The following is a 17,810-nucleotide window of genomic DNA, read 5'->3' as shown; positions in this document are numbered from 1 at the left end:
CTACATGCATACGAGGTGGGGGTACGGTCCGTACATACACGGTTGGGGTGGGGGTACGCTCCATACGTACGCGGGTGAGGGTACGGGTCGTACTTACACTGTTGGGGTGGGGGGTACGCTCCATACGTACGGCGGGTGTGGGTATGGGTCGTACTTACACTGTTGGGGTTGGGGGTACGCTCCATACGTACGCGGGTGTGGGTACGGGTCGTACTTACACTGTTGGGGTGGGGGGTACGCTCCATACGTGCGCGGGTGAGGGTACGGGTCGTACTTACACTGTTGGGGTGGGGGTACGCTCCATACGTACGCGGGTGAGGGTACGGGTCATACTTACACTGCTGGGGAGGGGGTACGCTCCATACGTACGAGGGTGAGGGTACGGGTCGTACTTACACTGTTGGGGTTGGGGGTACGCTCCATACGTACGCGGGTGTGGGTACGGGTCGTACTTACACTGTTGGGGTGGGGGGTACGCTCCATACGTACGCGGGTGATGGTACGGGTCGTACTTACACTGTTGGGGTGGGGGTACGCTCCATACGTACGAGGGTGAGGGTACGGGTCGTACTTACACTGTTGGGGAGGGGGTACGCTCCATACGTACGAGGGTGAGGGTACGGGTCGTACTTACACTGTTGGGGTGGGGGTACGCTCCATACGTATGCGGGTGAGGGTATGGGTCGTACTTGCACTGTTGGGGAGGGGGTACGCTCCATACATACGGGGGTGGGGGTACAGTCCGTACATATCCATCCCCACGCTATGTGATGCTTGTGCGGGCCGTACCCAGGCCTTTGCCACGTGGGTACAGCCGTCCCGCCATTGTTGGGATGACGTAGGTGTGGGCGTGGTACGACTCGTACCCACGCTCTTAAGGCGTGGGTACGGGACGTACCTGTATTGTTGTGTTGCCAGTTCGCGTCGTCAAGCACTTCCGTTGTGGCGGACGCTGGCTTTGCTGGACACGCCCCCACCCCCTCGTAGTGACCAGGGCCTGAGGGTCAGGTATGTCCAGGGCATGTGTGCTGTGTGACTTTGGTGGGGGGTTTGTGGCCTGGCCCTGGTCCTGCCCCCCCCCTTTCCCCCCTCCCTTTGTTGTTCTGACCTTCTGCGGCGTCTGCGTCGTAACCTGTAGAGGAGGTCGACTGCTATGAGGGCCGGGATGACACGTAGGTTCGGGTCCATGTCTGTCCGTCGCGTGCAGGTACTCCTTGTTCGCGTCGTCCTGATTTCCCGGCAGTTTTTGGCTGCCGGAAAATATTCACCGTGCGGGATGACGTCGGTGCGAATCGTAATTCCTGGTTCGTGAATGGTAGGCTGCGTGCGTCCCGACGTCACGTCGGCGCTTTCCCGGATCACATTTGTATGTTTATTTTCGTCGGTCGGGGTTTGGTACGATTCGTACGGAAATGGGATTTCCGTGCGAATCGTAATTCCATGTTTGTATATTTTTTCGACCGGGTACACGTCGGACGGAGAATATGCTCCGTCCGACGGTTCGTAGACGGTTTTTACCGGATCGTGATCGGCACCAGAGTAGCGGGGTTGCTTGATTCGTCCACTCCCATTATACGCACCAAATAGTGGTTGCTTAACTGCACTGCATTTTGAAACTTTTCAAAAACCTTTTCGATAGTCTTTACAGTGGAGGTTGCCCCTGGGAAGCAGTAGTGGGTTGGGGAGGGGGTTCAAAAACAAAACAAAAAAATCACTAACTTGCAGGTGGCTGGCTGACTGGCTGGCTGGCTGGCTGGCTGGCTGGCTGGCTGGCTGGACGGCGGCCACCGTCGCTTCTCTATCCACTTCCTGACTTCTGTTGGAATAAGAAGCCGTAGGCACCCTTGCTCCCCTTAGCCATGCAGCGTTGTGATTGGTCTGAGCGCTATGGTTCAGCACTCAGACAGGGAATGGGAGCCTGGGCATGTTCTCCACCCAGGCAGGCGGAGAACATGCAAAGTGTGCATGACTGTTTGGCAGGCCCAAGACAGCCGGCCGAACAGTCATGAGCACTTAGTGTGTGCCACCACTCTTCCCCCCCATGCACTGCCCAGCCCAGCCCAGCCCCACCCCCACCCTGTAAAACAACCTCAGCACGGATGTCGCGTTATTTTATTCTTACCTTGTTTGCAGTGCTGAAAAGTAGTGGGGCAGCGCTCCTCTACCCTAGAGGAGGAGACGCCCTGGAGGGCCGACAGCGGAAATTAGGGGCATATCAGCAACACCAGGCGATAATTATCGCTCAGCGCTCTTAGCGTGAGGATAATTATCGCCGGGTAACGCGGATTTTTATCGCTGAGATAGCGTGCTATTAGCAGCGCTTATCTCCTCAGCGATAAAAATCCTCACGCTAACGTGAGATTATCTCTGGAAACCCAGCGATAATCTCACGCAATGTGGCGTTAGCTTGTTGACAGGGCCCCAAAAACTTAGCCATGATATCCACCTTCTATAGGATATCATGGCTAAGTCAGTCCTGAAGCAGGCGTAAGGAAAGTAGCGATAACCGGGGTTATCGCTACTTTTCCTGACGCTATGCTTCATAGCGTGGGGCTTGATGATAGGAGAAATGTCGCTTAGCGACATTTCGCCTGGCATGTCAGGTCAGGAACGCCCACTTTGCATCTCATTAGAGATGTAAAGCTGGGCGTTAGAAATCCTGACGCTAATGCAAGGTTTCACGCGTTAGCGTGGCCTTGCTAATTAGGCGATAAAATTATCGCCGCTTTTCGGCCGAAAACGGCCGCAAAAGCGGCGATAATTTTTTATCGCCTGCTTGTAAATATGCCCCTCACACATGTGGAAAGTGGCGCATGACTTTATTTGAGATTAATATACATATTGTAATATGTTTGTTATTCAAAGGAGTGGTAGTTAAACATAACAAGAGCCTTGTTTGCTGATGCCGCCAAGGTGTGTGTACACAGTTTTCTGAACATCAAAATGAGGAACAGAAGTCATGATGGGGAAAAATGCTTCTCATTTTCAAAGATAACAAACAATGAATCTCCCTCTTTTTCCTGCCCCTCTCTCGTTCCCTGAAGCTATTTAAGTGACAAACAAGAACTTGTCAGAGAGACACACGAGTAAGGTTTGGCAGGCGAGTACACTCTACCAGCAGCCTTCCTTCTGACTGAGCCTGTTGAGCCACCGTCCTCACAGAAGCTCCTGGACAACGCTCTGGTGGGACCCTCACACAGTAGCAAAGTGCCACTCACACACCTCCAGACACTCTCGCAGGTATTTTTCCTCACTTTGTCACTTGTTTTCCCGTCGCTCTTTTCCTTTTTCTTTCCCCCTTTTGTGTTTTTCTCTGTCTTGCACTGGTTGAAATTCCGATGAGGGAAAATAAGTGCCTATCACTAAGAGCAATCTGCAAACACCGGCTCAAATTAAGGACTGCTCGCGCATGTCACTTGCCTTTAATTCTAACCTACACCCCCCCCCCCCACACACAGTACTTTGCCTGTACTGAAGTAAGACGTTGTTCGACTTTAGCTAGGCATGACAGCTTCTATTTTTGTTACTGCTGATCCATGGTCATTGCTGTCCCACTCAGGTGTGTATGTACTCTCTTCTGTTGGCCCACTGACAAAAGTTGCACCCAGCCTAGAACATGTTAAACACTATGCATTGTTGTTTCCACGCGTTGCAGTATATTTACTACATTTTCATTGAAATGCACTGTACCATGCTCTAATGTTCCACTTGTAGGAATGCCTCGTCATACATATCACACTCCACGGGCTCGGCTTAGGATACCTGCTGTCGACCTAGGACAGTGTTACCTCCTGTGCACCAGGATAACCCAATCCATTGGAATGTGATCTATGCTTCTATGGGAGGCGGGGTTTATGGTTTTATCCTCTCACTCTCTTTAGGTGCATATGTATATAACTTGACTCGCCGTATAGCAAGTCCAGCATATCCAAAAATATCACTAAACAAGGAAAAAGTTTTAATAAGGGCAGAGTTAATGGGGGCACAGGATGCGTCTAGTGTTGTTGTGCCATGTGCAGTCCTCGCAGTGGGAGCTCTGGAACAGCTGGTGTTGTAGATGTATGTCTCCATATGTGAAACCCTGATGGGAGCTCTGGGACAGCTGGTGTTGTATGTCTCCATATGTGCAACCCTAGTGGGAGCTCTGGGATAGCTGGTGTTGTAGATGTATGTCTCCATATGTGTAACCCTAGTGGGAGCTCTGGGTTAGCTGGTGTTGTAGATGTATGTCTCCATATGTGAAACCCTAGTGGAAGCTCTGGGATAGCTGGTGTTGTATGTCTCCATATGTGTAACCCTAGTGGGAGCTCTGGGATAGCTGGTGTTGTAGATGTATGTCTCCATATGTGTAACCCTAGTGGGAGCTCTGGGTTAGCTGGTGTTGTAGATGTATGTCTGCATATATGCAACCCTGGTGGGAGCTCTGGGTTAGCTGGTGTTGTAGATGTATGTCTCCATATGTGAAACCCTAATGGCAGCTCTGGGACAGGTGGTGTTGTAGATGTATGTCTCCATATGTGTAACCCTAGTGGGAGCTCTGGGTTAGCTGGTGTTGTAGATGTATGTCTCCATATATGCAACCCTGGTGGGAGCTCTGGGATAGCTGGTGTTGTTGTCTCCATATGTGAAACCCTAGTGGGACCTCTGGGATAGCTGGTGTTGTAGATGTATGTCTCCATATGTGAAACCCTAATGGGAGCTCTGGGAAAGGTGGTGTTGTAGATGTATGTCTCCATATGTGAAACCCTAGTGGGAGCTCTGGGATAGCTGGTGTTGTAGATGTATGTCGCCATATGTGCAACCCTAGTGGGAGCTCTGGGATAGCTGGTGTAGATGTATGTCTCCATATGTGAAACCCTAGTGGGAGCTCTGGGATAGGTGGTGTTGTAGATGTATGTCTCCATATGTGCAACCCTAGTGGGAGCTCTGAGACAGCTGGTGTTGTAGATGTGTGTCTCCATATGTGCAACCCTAGTGGGAGCTCTGAGACAGCTGGTGTTGTAGATGTATGTCTCCATATATGCAACCCTGGTGGGAGCTCTGGGATAGGCGGTGTTGTAGATGTATGTTTCCATATGTGTAACCCTAGTGGGAGCTCTGGGATAGCTGGTGTTGTAGATGTATGTCTCCATATGTGAAACTCTAGTGGGAGCTCTGGGATAGCTGGTGTTGTATGTCTCCATATGTGTAACCCTAGTGGGAGCTCTGGGTTAGCTGGTGTTGTAGATGTATGTCTCCATATGTGCAACCCTAGTGGGAGCTCTGGGATAGCTGGTGTAGATGTATGTCTCCATATGTGCAACCCTAGTGGAAGCTCTGAGACAGCTGGTGTTGTAGATGTGTGTCTCCATATGTGCAACCCTAGTGGGAGCTCTGAGACAGCTGGTGTTGTAGATGTATGTCTCCATATGTGTAACCCTAGTGGGAGCTCTGAGATAGCTGGTGTTGTAGATGTATGTCTCCATATGTGAAACCCTAGTGGGAGCTCTGGGACAGCTGGTGTTGTATGTCTCCATATGTGAAACCCTAGTGGGAGCTCTGGGATAGGTGGTGTTGTAGATGTATGTCTCCATATGTGCAACCCTAGTGGGAGCTCTGAGACAGCTGGTGTTGTAGATGTGTGTCTCCATATGTGCAACCCTAGTGGGAGCTCTGAGACAGCTGGTGTTGTAGATGTATGTCTCCATATATGCAACCCTGGTGGGAGCTCTGGGATAGGCGGTGTTGTAGATGTATGTTTCCATATGTGTAACCCTAGTGGGAGCTCTGGGTTAGCTGGTGTTGTAGATTTAAGTCTCTATATGTGAAACCCTAGTGGGAGCTCTGGGACAGCTGGTATTGTATGTCTCCATATGTGTAACCCTAGTGGGAGCTCTGGGTTAGCTGGTGTTGTAGATGTATGTCTCCATATATGCAACCCTGGTGGGAGCTCTGGGTTAGCTTGTGTTGTAGATGTATGTCTCCATATGTGAAACCCTAATGGCAGCTCTGGGACAGGTGGTGTTGTAGATGTATGTCTGCATATGTGTAACCCTAGTGGGAGCTCTGGGTTAGCTGGTGTTGTAGATGTATGTCTCCGTATATGCAACCCTGGTGGGAGCTCTGGAATAGCTGGTGTTGTTGTCTCCATATGTGAAACCCTAGTGGGACCTCTGGGATAGCTGGTGTTGTAGATGTATGTCTCCATATGTGAAACCCTAATGGGAGCTCTGGGAAAGGTGGTGTTGTAGATGTATGTCTCCATATGTGAAACCCTAGTGGGAGCTCTGGGATAGCTGGTGTTGTAGATGTATGTCTCCATATGTGCAACCCTAGTGGGAGCTCTGGGATAGCTGGTGTAGATGTATGTCTCCATATGTGCAACCCTAGTGGGAGCTCTGAGACAGCTGGTGTTGTAGATGTGTGTCTCCATATGTGCAACCCTTGTGGGAGCTCTGAGACAGCTGGTGTTGTAGATGTATGTCTCCATATGTGTAACCCTAGTGGGAGCTCTGAGATAGCTGGTGTTGTAGATGTATGTCTCCATATGTGAAACCCTAGTGGGAGCTCTGGGACAGCTGGTGTTGTATGTCTCCATATGTGAAACCCTAGTGGGAGCTCTGGGATAGCTGCTGTTGTAGATGTATGTTTCCATATGTGTACCCCTAGTGGGAGCTCTGGGATAGCTGGTGTTGTAGATGTATGTCTCCATATGTGTAACTCTAGTGGGAGCTCTGGGTTAGCTGGTGTTGTAGATGTATGTCTCCATATGTGAAACCCTAGTGGGAGCTCTGGGATAGCTGGTGTTGTAGATGTATGTCTCCATATGTGTAACCCTAGTGGGAGCTCTGGGTTAGCTGGTGTTGCAGATGCATGTCTCCATATGTGAAACCCTAGTGGGAGCTCTGGGATAGCTGGTGTTGTATGTCTCCATATGTGTAACCCTAGTGGGAGCTCTGGGTTAGCTGGTGTTGTAGATGTATGTCTCCATATATGCAACCCTGGTGGGAGCTCTGGGATAGCTGGTGTTGTAGATGTATGTCTCCATATGTGAAACCCTAATGGGAGCTCTGGGAAAGGTGGTGTTGTAGATGTATGTCTCCATATGTGCAACCCTAGTGGGAGCTCTGGGATAGCTGGTGTTGTAGATGTATGTCTCCATATGTCTCCATATGTGCAACCCTAGTGGGAGCTCTGGGATAGCTGGTGTTGTAGATGTGTGTCTCCATATGTGAAACCCTAGTGGGAGCTATGGGATATGCGAGGAGCATTCAGGGATGTAAATGTAATTGTAGTGCATTTATATAGCGCTCCGCACCCCCCCCGAAAGGGTCTCTCAGGCGCTGTGCACATACCGCTGTGGAACCCTTCCTGGCCTTTCCCTGTGAAGTGCCCACTCCTGGGCACCCCCAAGGTGAAGCCAGGCATCCTAGCACTGTTGGGGCCGTTGTGGAGATTAAGCCAGCTATTTCCCAGAGTTGCAGAGTGGGACCCATGATTAGAATAGGCACCGAGGCGAGAAATATCAGGTCCGGGGAAATTGAGCCCAAGACCCGCCGAGACGGGAATTGAACCCTGGTCCGGGCCAGACCTCTGCATCAGGGTCTGCCGCTCTAACCATTGAATATTTATAATTGACAAGGGGAAACCCATGAGGTAGGAAGGACCTAGGGTACTTACTATTTTGAAAAACAATAGGTCCTTTCAAAAACAATTCAGCATAGGAGAAATATAGACCAGAATCGGCTCTATATAATTATGCAATGCCCAGCCGGACATTGAAGTTTAATGACCAAAAGACCGAATAATTTAAACATACGTGTAGATATTGAGTGGGACACAGTCCTGCGTCCTTCAACAATTAACACAATTACAAACAGTCACACATAAAAGACATTTATCAGGCTGAAGAGGGAAGCTTATTGCCGATAAGGAATACAAGGGCAAGCTTTCAAGGCTGGGGGTCGCGTAACTAGTTAGCATGGAGGAGTCTCGTTCGTTATCGGAATTAACCAGACAAATCTCACCCGGCCCGGACACGGACACGGAAAGGATTGACAGATTGATAGCTCTTTCTCAATTCTGTGGGTGGTGGTGCATGGCCGTTCTTAGTTGGTGGAGCGATTTGTCTGGTTAATTCCGATAACGAACGAGACTCCTCCATGCTAACTAGTTACGCGACCCCCAGCCTTGAAAGCTTGCCCTTGTATTCCTTATCGGCAATAAGCTTCCCTCTTCAGCCTGATAAATGTCTTTTATGTGTGACTGTTTGTAATTTATTTATTTATTTTTATTTTAACATTTGTAGAGCGCGACAGCTACCTCCAACGGAGGTGTCCCGGCGCTAGCATCCAACCAGGAGGGTAATGAGCCAGAAGAGAGATCGAGGGGAATTAGAGGATATCAGAGAGGCCAAACAGCCACGTTTTGAGGGCTTTCCTGAAAGGAAGTTCCTCCTTTATCTGACGCAGATGGTTAGGCATCAGATTCCAGAGCGTGGCTGTTTTTACCGCAAAGGCTCTTCCTCCCAACCTTACTTTCCTGAAACGTGGAATGGCTAGGAGATTCTGGTTGCTGGAACGAAGGGTTCTAGCATTCTGATATTTTTGGAGCCTGTGTCTCAGATAGAGAGGCCCAACCTCTCTGAGTGCTTTATGGGCTAGGGTCAGGGCCTTAAACCTCACTCTCTTTTTAACCGGCAGCCAATGAAGGCTTTGCAGATGGGGGGTAATGTGATACCGTAGGGGTACATTTCTAATAAGTCTCGCGGCAGCATTTTGGATCCTTTGAAGTCTTCTCAAAAGATAGTCAGGGAGACCAATGAAAAGGCTGTTGGCATAGTCCAGCTGAGAGGTGATGAGCGCATGGACCACCGTCTGCCTGCATTCCATAGGAAGAAGGTGGAGGCACCTGCGCAGTGCCTTCAGTTTCCAAAAGCATTGTGAAGATATGTACGATATTTGAGTTTTGCCAGTTAGTAGGGTGTCAATTCTAAAACCCAGATTCCTGGCAGAATTGACCGGGATCGGTGGGGGGTTTAGTTCTGCTGGCCACCAGAGCTCGGATTGGGGAGGGAGGGGCTGATTAAAAAACAATATCTCAGTCTTATCAGTGTTCAACTTCAGGCAGTTATCTGTCATCCAAGATGAGATATTAAGAAGGCACCGCCTGAAGTTGACAAAAGCATTCTCACTCTGCTCTTTGAAGGAAAAGATAAGTTGAGTATCGTCCGCATAGGAAACAACACGGACACCCAGATCTTCCACGATAGATGCCAGCGGGGCCAAATACACATTAAACAGTGACGGACTTAGTGCGGATCCCTGCGGGACCCCTTGTAACAATGTCCTAGAGCTGGAGACATGAGGGGGAAGGAAGACTTGTTGGGATCTGTCTTCCAAAAATGACTGGAACCAGCGTAACACGGTCCCTGTGACTCCTAATGCGTGGAGTCTGTTGAGCAAGATCTTATGGGAGACCGTGTCGAAAGCTGCCGACAAGTCAAGCAGCACGAGCATGGCACAGTTTCCTGTATCCATCGTCTCCCGAATTGATTCAACCACCTCCAAGAGAGCTGTCTCGGTGCTGTAACCTGCCCTAAAACCTGATTGTGAATCATGCATGCAGCTATTGGATTCAAGAAAATCCGACAGCTGTCTCTGTACCTCCTTTTCCAGAATCTTCGCAGGTGCGGGGAGTAGGGAGATAGGTCTGAAATTTTTCAGTTCAGTAGGATCAGCGTCCTCTTTTTTAAGTATAGGACGAACAAAGGCTTTCTTCCATTCAGTAGGGAAGATTCCAGTGACCAGAGAGGAGTTCCAAACATTATTCAGAGTGTTGTTGACTACGGGGGCAAGGAGTTTGAGTATTCTCGCCGGGCAGGGATCGGAAGGACATCCCGACTTGACTTTCATTAAATCTTTCAAGGAGGCGTCCTTCTCATACCGACGAAAGACTGACCATTTAACTGAATGGCATATCGGTGGCATCATCTGCTCATCCGTAGTCGGGAATGCGGAGTAAATGTCCGCAATTTTATCATGGAAAAAAGAGGCTAGTTCATCACACAGCGGAAGAGACGCCGGGATAGTGCTTTTTAGGGACTGCGGTTTCAAAAAGCTCTCCATAATCTTAAAGATCTCCCTTGGGGAGTTTTCAGCCTCCATGATTTGTTTAGCCAAGAAGTCTCTCATGGTTTTACGTTTGAGGGTGTGAAATTTCCTCATTGCCTTTTTATAGGTATCTTTTGCTGAGGTTTCATAGTTTCTCCTCCAAATACGTTCCAGCTTTTTGCAAAGACTTTTTTCCAGTTGGAGTTCAGCGTTGAACCAAGGTGCTGAAGGCCTCCTCCTAGGTACCTTACAGGATTTGATCGGGGCTATCTTGTCTAGGGCAGAGGTCAGCCATGCATTGAAGAGGGAGGAATCTCTAGATGGATTGCCAGAAAGGGAAGGAGTGGTCTTATCTAGTTCACTTCTCATTGGGTCAGGGGTAACTTTCCTCCAGTTTCTTCTGTTTTGTGTAGTAGGTCCGCAGTGCTTAGCTGGGCACATTAGTCCCAGCTTAAAGGTGACTAGCATGTGGTCAGACCAGATAACTAGCAGCGGCTTATCCACAGTGATGGCCCTGTCATTGGTAAAAATAAGATCTAATGTGTGTCCAGCTGTATGCGTGGGATCTTGAACTCTTTGCACAAGGTTTAGACTTTTTAGCGCCTCGCCTACTAAAGAGGCCAGAGGGCAATTGGCCAGGTCCATATGTACGTTGAAGTCTCCTAACACCATATAGTTGGAGTATTGTAACGATAGGTTGGCGATGCAGTCGAATAGTATTGGCCAGTAGGAAGTTGGAGTGCTGGGGGGTCTATAGATCAAGAGTCCTGCCACCAACAAATTTTTGGAAGGTTTAATTTGGAAGGACATGGCCTCAATGGGACCTAGCTCTGCTACTTTTTTATATGAAATTTCCCACTCCTCTTTCAGAATTATTGCTAGTCCACCCCCAAGTCTGTTATCAGCTCTGTTGGCTATAACCATTCTATAGCCCACGGGAACAGTCAGACAGATGTCCGGATTTGAACCCTCTCGCAACCAAGTTTCGGTCAAAAATAGGAGATCTAAGCCAGAGGTTTTTAGAAGTAGCCAGAGATCATCAGCATGCTTGGGCAGAGATCTGCAGTTTATCAAAGCTGCTTTGATGTGTTGTTTCTCATGAGCAGTCTCCAGAGTGGTAGCATTTGGCTTTATGTAGGTTTCAAGCGAATTTATTGTGGTTGGTCTAGGCAGGTTAAACTGACAAGATTCACAATGTGATACGCAGGGGTTTCCATCCTTAGCCAGTAGTCTGCCCAGTGAAAAACAGGTAGGCTTTACACAAGTCACCTTATCCAGATCGAGCAGCTGTTTCTTAGACCAAACTTTTCTCTCCCCTAGCGGAAAAGGGGCAGAGTGTCCGGCCCCGGGCGCGAGACGAGCGCGGACGGGCGCAGACGGGCTTGCCTTTGGCGCGCCTTCGGCGCGCCGGCGGCGCGCCCGCTGCGCGCGTCCACTGCGCGCTCGTGCCGTTCTGCCCCTAAATGCCTCTTTGTGCTCGTTGATTGGTCCAGGCATCACACACCCCCTCGGCCCACAGAGTCAGTGCGCATGTGCCGAGCGCAGCCACTGAGAACTCCACTATTGCGCCGTCAACAGAGATGGAAACAGGACACCCAAGGTAAAATCACGTCACACGTAATTGTGTTAATTGTTGAAGGACGCAGGACTGTGTCCCACTCAATATCTACACGTATGTTTAAATTATTCGGTCTTTTGATCATTAAACTTCAATGTCCGGCTGGGCATTGCATAATTATATAGAGCCGATTCTGGTCTATATTTCTCCTATGCTGAATTGTTTTTGAAAGGACCTATTGTTTTTCAAAATAGCTCTAACCATTGAGCCACACTTCTCCACTGAGATGGGATGGGATGAGATGGCTTTCATGTTACTTTGGTCACTGTCCGTATTTAGTGTAAATGGAGATGATGGAAGGAGCACTCTGTCCTTGGGCCTGGTTGGATAAGTGCAGTCTTTGGAGATAGCACGGCGGTGTTCGTCTGGCGAAGTCAATCGCAGTGTCACTGCGGGTGAATTCATGCATTCAATGCCACTAAAGACAATTGGATTCCTGTCGGATCAATGGTGTGAAGGGTGCCAGCAAGGACATTGGAGGAGAGTTGGGGCGGGATTTACTAAGATTTCACGCAGCGCAGTGCAACACGAGAAGCTCCTGCGCTACATTGTAAGAAGGGAGAGATCAGAAAAGCGACATATTTACAAAGATATCACGCAGTTCAGCTCTTTACTCGCCTTGGAGCAGCAGCGCCTGCGTTAAGGTCAGGATAGTTTTTTTTTGTAGTAAGGCACACCTTCCTGCTTAAAAACTATCCTTTGACGCTTATTCCTCTTTGTAGGAAGCAGGAAGTAAGGAGAAAGAATAGAGGCATTTCTACTTATAACGCCAGCCTCGGGTAGGCGCACCATTTTGGCGCAAACCATGTTTGCATGTCTTTGTAAACATGGGTTTGCATTGAAATGCATGGGTGGATGTGTGGCAACGTCCATGCTTTCTCCCATGTAACACCTACCTGAGGCAAGGTAACATAAGGCAGCGCTGCTGTGCATTAATTAATTTTTTTGCAAAGCTACGGAAAGCCATGCAAATCTCAAAGTAGATTTTGCGTCGGCCGGCACCAAAAAGTGGCGCATCCCCAATGTAAAATTTCAGTAAATCTGGGCACAAATGTATACACTGTCACTCAGGGAGTTGAGACAATTACAATTTCATTGGAGATGAGAAGGTACATGCAGTGTCAGTAGGGTTGATGTGGTGGGTCCAAAATACCTTGTGCTTTCATTGTGGTGATAAAAAGAGAAAATGTAACTGGATGTGAATTTTGGCATTAGGTTGATGAGATGAGTGTTGTGTCAATGGGAGGGATGAGAGGAATTTTGATACAGCTATGATGAGTGCACTGTGATATGGAGGCCTTGTGCGGTGCAATACACGCATGTTATTAAGAGCAATGATTAAAATAGCTGCATAGTTCCTTACGGTCAATGTAGGACAGCCATGTTCCCGGGGGGGGGGGGGGGTGGCTGGATGGATACATAGCATCTTTGGAGACGTATATGAGAGAACAGTGTCTTTAAGAATGAGAGGATAACTACGCCATTAGAGATCATTCAGTATTTGCAATGTATATTTGGGTATGATGGATGAGGCTCAGTGGGATTGTGGTTTGGGATGGTTGGTCGGTCAAAATGTGGGCAGAATAGATGCTGAAATAGCCTTTTGTTGAATGAAGCTGGTTAATGACCTGTCGGCGAATGATAATTGGTCCATGTTTTTTAAGACATTTCTGATTTAGAGCTCCATAACTAGCCAGAACATCTGGGCAGACACACTATCACAGTTGAGCGCAGTGTTGGGGGGTATGGGAGACCCATGGTGCTGCAGATCAATGGCCACACTGCGTGGTGTGTAATTTACAGTGACTATGCACTCAGATTCCATACCAAGAGCACAATGCTGATGCCTGTAGTTTCGCCCATTTAGCACTCTGCGTAGTATTGTTGGGGTACAGGTTTGGGCTCAGTCTCCTTGGGGAAATGCACTATATACAGTGTCCTTGGGTGCAAAGAGAAGCATGGCATACTAGTGGGGTGCTGTGATGCAACAATGTTATTTGCATAGTTTGATATATGTGTTGTCATTGGTTGTGATAAGTTAGTCCCAAAGGGATTGGAGATGACAGGATGGATAGAAATATTTTTGAAGTAGCACTTGTATTGTATTGTATTAAGCACTTGTAAAGCGCACTGTCGCCCAAAGGGTATCCTGGCGCTGTTGAACATGTGCTCAAGTCAGCCGTGGATGGACAGACGGCCATGAGCAGACTGATCGAAGTGAGCCAATTATGAGAAGATTCATTCTCTGGGAAAGAGCCAGGTTTTGACTCTTTTCCTAAATGGCATCAAATCCTCTGACTGTCTGATATTGGTGGGGAGTGTATTCCAAAGCTTTGCTGCCGTAATGCTGACAGCTCTCCCACCTGATGTTATCTTTCTGGATTAGGGCACCTTAACCAAATTGGCCGAAAATGAGCGTAAACTCCGGGTGGGGACATACCATGCAAAATTGTACTGCATGGGTTTGGGTCCAACACCATGCAGAGCTTTGAACACAAGGCAGAGGTATTTAAACGTTATCCTTTCTGACACTGGGAGCCAATGTAGCTCTGCCAGCGCTTGTGATGGGGATGAATAGCTTGGTCTTGCTAAAGCCATTTTGGCCGCCATCATCTGGACCCTCTGTAGTCTCTCAATTAAGTACTTTGGAGACTCTAGCAGCAGTGCATTACAGTAGTCTAGTCTACTCAAGAAAACGCTTCTAACTACCAGTGCTCTTTGGAGACGTATATGAGAGAACAGTGTCTTTAAGAATGAGAGGATAACTATGCCATTAGAGATCATTCAGTATTTGCAATGTATATTTGGGTATGATGGATGAGGCTCAGTGGGATTGTGGTTTGGGATGGTTGCAGTGTCATTGGAAATTAACACATGGTGGTAGTAATATTGGAGGTGATAGGCTAAGTGAGGTGTCATTGGGGTGGTTGCATTATCATCTTGGATATGAATTAGCTGCAATGTTTTTGGAGGATAAGAAAATGGCATGAGTGCACAATATCATTGGGGAGGTGAAATGGGCCCCCATCTTCATTGGGGGTTTGTTGGTCATTCTGTGGTTCAGGATTAGTGCCATGCATCTGAGATGATGGAAAGAATGTGCAAAGTGTCATTCGGACGACACTGACCACATGACGCCTCTCATCAAGCTCCTTGATTCAGACAAGACAACACAACATGTATGTGGAGGATGACACACAGCTACATCTTAAGCCGCATGCAAACTTGCTCTTCACCTCTTACGTCTCCTAAGTATTCTTCCACTCCTTAAACTACCTCAGAAACGTCCTACAATCCTTGGACTGTTGAGCTCCTGCCTTGATTTTTGCAGCACCCTGTAATTTTCCCTCTCAGACAATTCCATCCGAATATTGCCAAGATTTCCGAATCATGTTGCTTTTCTTCGGTTTGGCCAAGAGTGTTAGGACCACATAATGACTGGTCTGAAGTTCTTCCACTGACTTCCCTTAAAGAAAAGAATGAAAGTCAAATCCCTTTGTCTTATCAATAAGGCATGGTGTAATTTGACTGAGCAGAGGTTTGCATAGAAACGTTGTTCATCACATAGCTTCCATCTGGAAAATTAGAATGCGCAACCACAACACAATGACTATACGATAGGGGTGGGCGGAATTTGCATGGTCGCGCTACGCAAAGCTCCACGAAATGGTAAAAAATCTCTGCGAGCACGCAGTATTCTGCGAACACGCGGAATTGCTTGTTCCGCCCGTTCGTGATGCTTTTTTCTTGTTCGCGAACGCTATTTGCGTGCTCGGGGGAAATATCTCGCGAACAAGCATTTTGAAAGCGCGAACAAGCAAACAATTCAGCAAAACCGCGGATCGTGGTATTTTTGACAATTCCGTGTTCACCACGGACCGCGAAATTACCCAAATTCCGCGAGCTGAACGTAATTTACCTCCCAGGCCTACTATACGGCTGCCCTTCATGCATAAAGAACATCACTCTGTAACTCCCACTCAGTGAATGTAAAAAATGGAAATTGGCTTTTTTCAAATGATAAAGATTGCTAAAAACCCAAATGTTCGGTCAATTATTCCAGAAAGCGTACCTTCGTGGTCTCCTGCTCTGAGGCCGCCCTGCTGGTTAGATGCCTAAAACCATCCTCTGTACATCTCAGGGTATAGACTAAGGGGGTCCATTAGGATGGTGGGCGGACTACAGTCCGCCCGCCACCCTAGCGGTGCTGGGACCAGCTGCCAGTTGTGCGGCGGTCCCGCACCGTCAATTAGGATGCGACCGCCACCGTGGCGGTCGCATCCCGTATATACAACATTGTGGCAGGCGGGGCTGTGAGCAGCACCCGCCACAATGTTGTAAATGCATGTTGTGCATTGGCATGCACAACGTGACAGGCACTGCGCGGTGCCTGCCACCTTGTGTATGCCAATGTAGGGGAGTACCATGGGTACCCCCCAAGTGCATCCCCACCCCCCCGGGGGCCCGCAACGGGCCCCCACAGTAAACACTGCATGCCTTTCCATGGCGGAGTCTCTGCCATGGAAAGGCACTAAACCGCCAACATCATGATAGGGATGGCGGTGCTATTGCAGGCTTTTTCCGCCTGGTAGGCAATCTTGACGATTGCCTACCGGTGGAAAAGCGGCGGACGGTCTGTCCGTCTGCCACGGTACCCCCCCACCATGCTAATGTGGCGGGGGTAAAAGATCGTTCGGCGGGGTGTTTTGGCGGGCGGATCGCCACCGCCGGTCGGGCGGTGGCAATCCGCCCGCCATGCTAATGGGCCACTAAGACTTTATTCACTCTTCTTAGGTCACACATATATGTGTTTGCTGCAATACTTTTCGCAACCGATAAAATCTGTCACGTAAGAGAAAATTATCGCCAAATCATATTTTTGGGGAAAGAACCTGTGGATTTTTGGGCTTACTGCACCAAAATCCACATCTCCTTGAAATTACCAATACCTTTTCGTACCTAAAATGCTGACAGGTTTACCGTGATGCAATTTAACTGTTGGTGTGATACACATTGCACCACTTATATTTCTATTCTCTGCACAAACAGGGTTAGCAATTTGATCGCAATTTAACAGGGCACTTATAACCAGGCCACAAAGCTTTACCATCTTGTTATCAGCAAGCACAGTCAGTGCTCATAATGGCCACATTTATATTTTGTACATTGATCGCTAGACCAATATATCAGACCCACATTTTTGCCTGGTAGTTGGTAGTATATAACAAAGACCCAAATAAAAATTCAATTAAATATAAGAGAGTAATTTGTGAAATGTCTTGAGGAGATGCCACGGGCAGAGTGTCATTATACAATGGATCATACGTGCAGATATTCCATCTTTTGTAGGCACTTCTTCAGCTCTTGATTCTGTGAATCGGGATCTGCATTTTGCACATGCAGATGGCATTTTATATGCACTTAAATTGAAATTAATAGCATACAAATATTGGACATTTGACCTAATGGGATTAGAGGACATTGGAAGAGTGCATAATAAGAGGGATTGAATCAGGTAGGCGAGTAGCTGGAGAGTCCTCCATTTTTGAGCTTGTGGCTGCACCCGTAGACAAGGCGGCGGCTCATGTATAGTGTGCTCAGTCCTTCAGTGAGAAATGGGCTGCTGAATGATTCCCATACCCCTCCCACATGTATGGGACAGCTAAAATACTTATGAGAGATCAGGCCCTTCCATGCATTCTCATTGGGCTGATCATGGGGTAGATATTGATACCAATTCAGATAGGTCAAAAAGTGGGCAGAATAGATGCTGAAATAGCCTTTTGTTGAATGAAGCTGGTTAATGACCTGTCGGCCAATGATAATTGGTCCATGTTTTTTAAGACATTTCTGATTTAGAGCTCCATAACTAGCCAGAACTTCTGGGCAGACACACTATCACAGTTGAGCGCAGTGTTGGGGGGTATGGGAGACCCATGGTGCTGCAGATCAATGGCCACACTAAGTGGTGTGTAATTTACAGTGACTATGCACTCAGATTCCATACCAAGAGCACAATGCTGATGCCTGTAGTTTCGCCCATTTAGCACTCTGCATAGTATTGTTGGGGTACAGGTTTGGGCTCAGTCTCCTTGGGGAAA

General features: G+C 48.2%; 1 protein-coding gene across 4 annotated transcripts in view; it reads left to right on the top strand.

The window, feature by feature from the left end:
* Positions 1-3,061: 3,061 nt before the first annotated feature.
* The window catches only part of LOC146867340 (basic phospholipase A2 VRV-PL-VIIIa-like), a 206,044-nt gene continuing 191,295 nt past the window's right edge, over positions 3,062-17,810 (top strand). For 2 of the 4 annotated variants that reach the window (XM_085604268.1, XM_085604275.1), the window contains exon 1: positions 3,064-3,240. The gene's annotated coding sequence lies outside the window, so the exon portion shown is untranslated. Of the gene's footprint in view, positions 3,241-17,810 lie in introns of all 4 variants that reach the window. The other 2 variants (XM_085604263.1, XM_085604293.1) reach the window with 2 other exon arrangements.

The sequence above is a fragment of the Triturus cristatus genome, chromosome 1_2, assembly GCF_964204655.1.
Source record: "Triturus cristatus chromosome 1_2, aTriCri1.1, whole genome shotgun sequence".
NCBI classification, from domain to species: domain Eukaryota; kingdom Metazoa; phylum Chordata; class Amphibia; order Caudata; family Salamandridae; genus Triturus; species Triturus cristatus.
This window is presented reverse-complemented; position numbering and strand designations above follow the sequence as displayed.